The following is a 9,501-nucleotide window of genomic DNA, read 5'->3' as shown; positions in this document are numbered from 1 at the left end:
TAACTAGTTCTCTTACGTTACATGAAAGTGAACTTATACCTCGCTCAAAAATGGTTTTGTGCAAAATGAACTTTTAATTTTATAAAAAACTTTTCTTTTTTTAATAATGGTAAAAAAAAAAGTGTTTTTTCGAAGAGAAATACTACTTCACTTTCACCAATCGAGTCATATCTAACATATTGATACTTAAAAGATTTTCCACAAAGGCGACCAAAGTTATAACTTATACAAATCTTTTATCACATGCAAATGTAGAAGGTTGGGAAATCATTAATTAACTCTGAGGGCAACCTTGGCCCCTCCAAAATTTTCATTAATTTTACAATGAAATATTTAAAAGAATATAATTACTCTGAGGAGAAACTTAATTTGTTTTTCTATCATTTGGCCCATTTCCATTATTGGCTAGTTAGCTCCACCCCATTAATATGCAAGTATAACATCATCTGCAGATAACTATATATATAAATTAAAGCGATAAAGCTAGTTTTAATTTAGATGCCTAATTACAGAAATATGTCATGTAGGTACCGACCAAAATAGGTCATGTAGGTCTGATTGGGGTGATTTTAATGGAGAATTAATTCATACGGAAAAATGACACAGGAAAAGATCATAATGTTATTTAGATGCAGGCTTGACAGTTTGTGTGCATGAACTAGAGTGATTCATCACATGTCTTCATCGTACACTACACTCTGATTTCGTTTCAGTAATGTTGAAAATGTTAGGTGCAGATGCTCTCGATGATCAAGAAGGCCATGGGTTTGAGAGATATAAAATTGATATAGTGGTGAAGAAAGAAGGAAATGAAAAAGAGATCGGAGTTTGAATCTTTTTGTTAACAAAAACTAACAATATGAATGACTAATATTTATCGATTAAAAAAAATTTAAATATATTTTTTATTCTTGATATATATTTATTTTTTACATTTGATTTCAATAAATTTTTATTTTGCCAAGAGTCTCTAATATTTGAAAAGTTGTGTGTAAAGTCTCTATGGTTAGAAAGAATTTGTTAATAGTTGATGTGACCGTTAACTCAATATGTTAATAAAATATCTATGATACCACATGTACTTTATGTCTAAGTTGAAATTTCATGTAGGAAATAGATTTTTTTAAAAAAGTAATTAACAAATATTATTTAGGATAAAAATTTAAATTAAGATTAAGAGGTCCAACATTGGCTCAAGGAAAATTGGGCAAATAAACACTGAGGGAACTTCATACAAGTTCAATTTTTCACCAACCCATTTCCCATAATCCCAAAATTAGCACCACCACCCAAAACCTCGTCTTTCACCATCGTGTCCAGGTTGATCTAGAATTTGACATTCGACACCATCTTTCTTAAAAGGAGATGCTAGTTGAATCGTCGTCTTGTCGCACTAACAATGAATAGAAAAGGACTCACACGATGAAGAAGAAACTCTCGTGGATGTCATTCTCTTCTCTAAACTGGAGAACATTCAACTCACACAAACACCCCTCAACAAAGTCAATACAACACTATACGAAGGTGCACCACTGCAAATCTTAGACCGTCATACTCTTCTTCTTTATCACGATCGATAACTAACTAGCGCTAGGGGAAGAAGACACAAGCCTCCTTCTATTCTCAAATGACAACGTTTTCATTATAAGAAACTCTAATCTTCTATTTTTTTCATTTTAATTTAATTAAAATATGATGTCATATTAAACGACACGTGATCAACTTAGATGACACATTTAATCTGACATGTTATCACAGGTAGTTTGTTGACGTGCCGAGTTAACACTCACATCAACAATTAATGGATCTCTTCTAATGGTAGAGATTTGACATAAATTTTTTCAAATATTAGGGACTTATCGCAAAATAAAACTTTATTAAAAACCAAATAAAAAATGAATATATATCAAGAATTAAAATCATATTTAAAAAAAAAAAGAAAAGAAAAAAGTCATGTGTTATGGGACAACAATGAATATGAGCATATCTCAAGCATGGAGAAAGAAGCTATGCTTCCTTCTTTGGTGGATGGGCGTGGCTGCGGCAATTGAAAAAGATTGGATACTATTTAGTCATGATCAGGCATTTGGAAATATTGTTACTGAGGAGGCCCTTGAATCTTTTACCAGTCGTGATCAGGCATTGCTCTGGGTGTTGTTGTCCGCCAAAACGTGTCCCTTGATCCACACCCAAGCCGAGTCATTATTTCATTATTTCCCGCACAGAAAATTAATAATTTATGGATACCAGTATGTTATATGACACGTTGTGAGAGAGGAAAAAAAGAGATAAATCAAAACTCATAAATGTATATGTTTTATAGGTTATATGATGTAATAGAAGGTGAGAGATAAAAAAAAATAATATATGAGTGTTGATTAAGTGTTTTAAAAAACTAAGTGTTAATGTATTATTATTCTTCCACATGCATTGTTTACTTGATTTGAAAAAAACACAAAAATCTCGGTTTAAGTTTTATTTAATATTTTTAGCCTAAATGTTAATAGTATTCCTCTTATGGTTTTTATAAGAGTTTGGCTTGGTATTATATCTAGAAGAATCAATCTATAATATTTTTTATTAATTTTTTTTACAAAAAATACTTTTAATTATGAGTCAGTTTTTTTTGTTCAATAAATAAAAAATAGAGAATATATTAATTTCTTTGAAAATTTAAGTTTTTCTTGTATAAAGAATATTTGGAAAAACTTACTTTAACTACTCACATACCTAGCAAAAATAATAAAAGTAATAAATATATTAATGATGATAAACTAAAAGAACTAAAACTAATAAAAATATTTTTTTTAAAATAATATATTAATATAAGGGATATTTTTAAAAATATATAAATTTAGAGTAAATTTAATATTACTACTAACTAAATTAATTATTTTTTATAATCATAATGAATTGGTTAATTAGATTTTTTTTTAAAAAAACCCGAGAGTAAATTTAATATGTATAAAGAATAATTCAATAAATTATTTTTTCTTAAAAGAAATCTTTACATCATTATAAGAGATTTTGATAATATTTTAAACAAGTGACAATACATTATTCATTTACTTTGTTAGTCAAACAGATAGAAGCTTAAAACTTTTTTGGGTCACAGCCCAGGGAAAAAAAAACAAGAACAATGAGGCTCGCGGGAAATTGCTTCCTACAGCCCCCTTTTTTGCTTCCTGCTCCTCTAAATGTTTTAAAATTCCCTCTTCCTTTATTCCAAAATAACCATTCCAAAAGTGTATCCCTGATTTAGAACATGAAAATCATATTTCAAATTTTTAGATTACATATCCCTATTTTAGAATAGTTATTTTGAAATATAATTTTATATTTCAGAATAACTATTTCGAAACAGGGATAAATAATCCAGAAATCTATTATAAAATATAATTTTCCTATTTCAAAATAGCTATTGAGTTTACCTTATCACCTTAAGTCGCTCACACATTCTTGACCCTCACCCCGAAACCATTCTCGTCCCTCATACGGAATCGATCCCATCACCAAATCCAAAATCTTATCGAATCCTTCGCCTGACTTTCCAAAGGTAGAACCATTCCTCTTCGAAAGCATACACAACCACACCTATGCGGTCGAATTATATTTTGCTCCTTTCAACCGAGGAATAACATAAAAAAATTTGGACGTTCACTTTTTCATGCCATTGTGCAAGATTTACAAAGAGAACCAGAAATATTGATATTCATTGTTTAACATCATTGTCTTTTACTTATCTAGATAATTGCTGGATAAAGAGGATTTCTTATCAATTGGACCAAATCATATCAGATTATGTATCTAACATTATTTCTGCGAATCAATAAATCCCAGCTCTTATCTTAAAAAAAAAAAAGTAGTGTTGGATGTGAATCCCTAGCTAACATATGAAAAATCAAATACGCACTATGTCACTCGATCTATACCTTGAAAAATAAAGAATGACTCTACGAAAGGATAATGGCTCTACATTGTAAAAAGAAAAAAAGACTTCGGTAGAGCTGTTCATTTACGTTAGAGAGTTGACAATGTCAATATACTTCACCAAATATCAACAAAAAAGCTAATAAAAAGCTCATTGGCTCCAATCGATTCTTGGTTAGTTCATCTAATTAAGTTGAAGAAACTAACATAACTCCGATCAATCATTTGACGATTGGTGTTTTCTCTATTCGACTATTCCTATGAAATCTATGCATAATTCCAATCCCGTCGTTTTCATGCTATGTCATTTCACAAGGATAATGCAAGTTGCAACAAATCGCAGACGGCAAAACCAACATACAAGAGAAACCTCATGTAAGGATTATAGGCGCCAACAAAACAAAAGACAAAATATTCTTCAAGTTTTGCTGAGAGCGGTAAAAAACCATACAAGAAAAAGATGTCAAAAGAGAGAGACTGTTATTTCCTCCTTGTTTTGCGTGGTTCACCTGAAATAATAATCTCTTAATATCTGAACATCAACAACGTTGTTGTTAAGTTCACAAAGCCGGTTGGATTATTTACTTAACATTCTATCGTTCTAGTGTGATCAGAACCAGGTGAGTGATTATTTCTCCATGGTTAAGAAGACAGTGTTGAAGGTTGACATCAGTTGTCTCAAATGCAAAACGAAGCTCCTCAAAATTGTCTCTTCCCTTCAAGGTAACAACAACACTAGTCCTTAATTAAGCTTTGTTTGATGAGTTGAATTAAAATTCAAAATGCATTATGCTATAGGTATATATATTAGGATTTAAAATTATACGATTCTGCTTCACGTATTGTTTTGATTAAATTAACCTCTGATTTTGATTGAATTGCAGGGGTGGATAAAATTGAAGCTGATGAAGGAAAGGGTACGTTGACCGTGACAGGGGATGCAGACCCATATGAAATAATAGTTCGCATAAGGAAAGCTGGCAAACATGCTGAAGTTGTGAGTGTTGGGCCTCCCCGGGACCCTCCAGTATGGCATAGTTTGGGCCTCATACTGATTGATGAATCGGTAAGTCCAATACGGGTTGGTCAATCCGTATTGAATTTACAGATTCACCAATCCGTGTCAGCTTTACCGAAGGATAAAAAAGAAATTTTGCTGTTTTCTGGGTGTACCAGCAATTATGCTGGGTGAGTTGCAACCTCCAATGAAAAATCTGAGGAGTCCACTCAGTCCAGTATCCACATGCCATATTACTATCCTCCTTACCAATCCATCTTGCACTATATTGTGATTTGTGACCATGTACACCAGTGCAGCAGAGTGCTCATTTGCGAGAAACTTGTAATTTCGTCCTTGGATCTTTTCAGTAGCTACCGTTAAAATTATAGAAACTAAAAACAATAATTACTGCATCTAGGCTCTTGCTAGATGAGGACAGAAGAATAAAGAGAGACGTTTTATCACGGTTAATTGAGAATTTGGGAATAGAAAATACTTAGCGGTTCTCAGGAAAAGGAATGAGGGGGATTTCAATTTTCAGCTAAAATGGAGAGAAATATAAAAGGCACAGCCTGTGGGAAAATTTTGAGAAAAATTGTCTTGGCTGATTTTTAGGAAGAATTATTATTGTTTTAGGTATATTTGGAGTTTGGGTTTATAATATAGATATGTTGAGACTGTTGATGGATACAAAAGTACTTTTGCAGTAAAATCTACAGTCCTCTTTCTTTTTCTTAGCAATTATGTACTAACACTTGGAAGAAAAATGAAGGATGAATCATCACCAAGAGTCAGGTACAAAAATTTTAAGTCTTAGGTCTATTATTTATGTGTGTACATATATATGGTAAAATTGATTTAGGCAATTCGATTATTCTCCTGCATTTAATACACGAAGCCACGAGCGAATGTGAGATTAATCAAGTACGTATTTCTTTCTACGCTGCTGTATATATAGTGTTTGTGTAGAATGAGACATACAGAACAAACTAGCATGCAGAACACCAAGAAATATTCATTAGTGTTTACCTTCTAAAATAACATTTACGTAATTTGATTGTTATTTTATTTCACATAGTCATCATTTCACAGCTTTTGAATAATTTCTTAGGTTGAAGTCTAAAAGTTCTAACCCTCAAACCATAATGCATTTTATTGAGATCTTAATGAGCAAGTGAATTTTTCTCGGATGCTTGGCTTCTTTACTTTGATGAAAATTGTTCGTCCTGTAAGTCCAGACTCCAGATGAACAACATTGGCCAATACATGAATTTCTCTCGGATCCACTCACTCCTTAGTTCTTACTCTCCAAATTACATTACTTAGTTGTTAGTTGTTTAACATAATAATAACAGCTATGTTGATAATAACTAGTTCAGTTGAGTACTTAAGTTCACAGTTTTATTAGAATATGCACAGTATCTTAATCTGAGTATGTTTTTTGCTACACTGTTGTCATGTATCCATATCATTGGCTAGCCATATTTTTAACTGACCCCACTTGCATTTGATTCCGGATGGCCAAATGAATTTAGACAACCATTTTCATAAAGGACTTGTACAACATATTATTTGCGCAAATATAATTAACTTACCACAATGTATAGTGTCAGGAATCGTGATAAGAAAGGACAACGTGGCATCAGAGACAGCAGTACGTGCATACTTTCTATAATCTGTTGTGGCAATGAATCCTCCGTGATACCCATCAGCATATCACAAATTGAATCAAATGTCATCATTTAGGAGTTAGAATACGTCCATGTTAATTTAATTGCTTAACAGATTTTTATAGAATTATCCTTGCAAAGCAGACAACATAAGGAATGGGTGACATCTAGTTTTTACCTTCATACTGAAGTCCAGCTACTTGAAATTTTTTTCCACTTTCTTTTAGCTTTTGTAGCCTTCCACACAACATTTAGCCAAATTCAGTGACAAATGCAAATAGAGATATGATGTTGTGGAGAACGGTTCAGATAATAGGTTTTTCTCTCCCACTGCATCTGCCATTGTTTTTACATAAACCTTGTTAAATTGAAAAATTCATTAGCACAAATTGACCTTGCACCTTCAGAACTTTGAACAAATTAATACGTCGATGTTGCCGAATAACCTTGTCTTGAACAAACTCCCATACCTAATTCGACCAAATCAACAGGTTACATATATCTTCTATTGGCTCATGGTTCTTAAAAGTCTAACTCATGTCAAAATGTCTAGAAAGTTATTTTGGACCAAAAACGACACTGAATGAGCTTAAACATAACCAGTTAATTATATAACTCATGTGTCTTTGTTTTATTCCAATTATGAGATCAAGATTCCTAACCTTTTTCACATGGCTTGCAAGAATCAATTTCTCCTTCTTTTGTTGGTCCATACTATCATGACACATTATAAGAAAACTCGTACTAACACTTTGTATTTTCTATATTACGCATTTTAAGTCTTTATTTAAGATTTTTAAGTTTGTACTCTTTCAAAAATGAAGATGCAGTATGTTCTTGGAAGTATAACTAAAATATTCTTAATAAGGTTAGACTAATCCCTCTCTATTGCCTTATTTTGGGGTTAAATTAATTTTGAACTTTTTTATTGTTTAAATTAAAATTACTTATAATTTTTTAAGAAGTTGCTTTTTTTAGTTTCCCTTTTTTTTTAGAGAAATACCATGGATATCCTCTGCATAATTAGTTTTAATTGTCAATAAAAGTTGATCCAATTGATAAGAATTAAACTCATATTTCATAAGAATGAGTTCAAATCTTATGTCGATTTGAGGATCCTATTAGTGAATAATTTATAAATAATTATGTAAATGCTTGGTGAACATTGAGACACCTTAACTTTGGTAAATCCTCATGATCCAATCACTTTTGTTTTTGTAAAATAAAATTCAGCTTTTATTTATTTATTTAAAGCACTATGTTATTTCATTTTTTTTAATTTAACACAATAAATATTTTGCACATAATTCAATATGTTATTTTAAATAAAAATGTAATTATGAAAAAATATATTTCAAATAAAAATATTTTCTTTTGAATAAATAATTATTTTTATTCCTAAAGTATTACTCTTTCTTTTAAATAGTTTCTAAAGTAAAAAAATTATATATAAATAAGAATTTAATAATTATACACTCATTGTAAATTTTTAATATTGTCAATCAATTATGATTTTTACATACAAAAAATTATTCTAATTAATTAGTTCCTAAATATTGATAAAGTTAAAAATTTAGATATTAAAGTGATGAATATTTAATATTTTAAGAATTGTTTATGTAATTTCATTACTTTAAACAATTTTTTTTAAAAAAAATATATATGCTTGAGTAATCAAATTAATGATTTACTCTGTTATTTTTTAAAATATAGACAGGTTGACTAAAGTGAAGAGAGTAATAAAAGCAGTGTTATTTCCTAGTTACAGCCTACGGCTACGAAACTGTAAGGCTGACTAGTGATGGACTAGTGGCTAGTCGGCAAGTTGTCAGAATTTCATGAGTGAGGTCAGGAAAAGTAAATAGATAAAAAAATTCTTAAAACAAAAAGTATATAGATAAATTATTGTAATTTAATTTAGTCATTATCCAGTGACAAGTTATCTTCACTTACGTGAATCGGATTAGCATTTCTTGGTGATATAAAAATAGTGATTCATGGGTTGGCAGAAGAAACAAGCAGATCTAGAGGATCATAATGGCAAAGAGTTGTCTCTTTTCTATGGCATTTACTGATCCACCGGACTATAGCAATTTGCGGATTCCCTTCGGAGCCAATGCATTGCTATATCTCTGTGCTAGCTCTTCAATTATTCCGTGCCTTAACTGGATTTTCATGTAGAAAAAGTGTTACTTTAAACTCATACTTTTTTATAAACCCACTTTGTACCTAGCTAGCTAGTCTAACTTTCTCATGTGCAATCTTTTTATACAAATACAATTCCAAAGGGTAATAATAAAGACCTTAAACAGGTTGGGCCTTATGAATTTAGGTGTTCTTCGTTAGACCCAAACTAACAGAACATTAAGCATGTACCGGGACACATAAAGTATGTAATGGATAGCTAGTGAAGCATCACTTAATTTTGTCTCTCAATATCTTGAAATTCCGCTCATTAATTACACAAAGCATCGTACATAAGCACCATTTCTTTGGTAGGAACAAGACAAAAGATATCCATTATTTAAGTAATCTCAGCTCTCACTTTCACCAGGCATATATTTGTGTGTTTTGAGTACTCGACACGTCGTGGAATTATTTCTTGAAAATTCGACAATAGGCAGTAGTCACAGTATACAAGGACTAGCTCGCATGCTTCTCCTAGCCACTCCTCCCTTTTATTAATTAATTATTCACAGATAATTGAATCACTTCAGAGTTGAGAGCCAATTTCAATTTAACACGCCGAAAATTGTTATGCGTGGAGACATTGGTTCATATCATATGCGAGCAACCAAAAAGTAAAATACTATATAGGTAACACCTAATGATGCGTCATGCGTTGCACATAAAGTTGACGGAAAAAAAATAGGCAATAATTCATTGAAGGCTTTGAATTAT

This window comes from Glycine max, chromosome 1 (assembly GCF_000004515.6).
Source record: "Glycine max cultivar Williams 82 chromosome 1, Glycine_max_v4.0, whole genome shotgun sequence".
In the NCBI taxonomy this organism is placed as follows: Eukaryota; Viridiplantae; Streptophyta; class Magnoliopsida; order Fabales; family Fabaceae; genus Glycine; species Glycine max.
Note: the sequence above shows the minus strand (reverse complement) of the source record.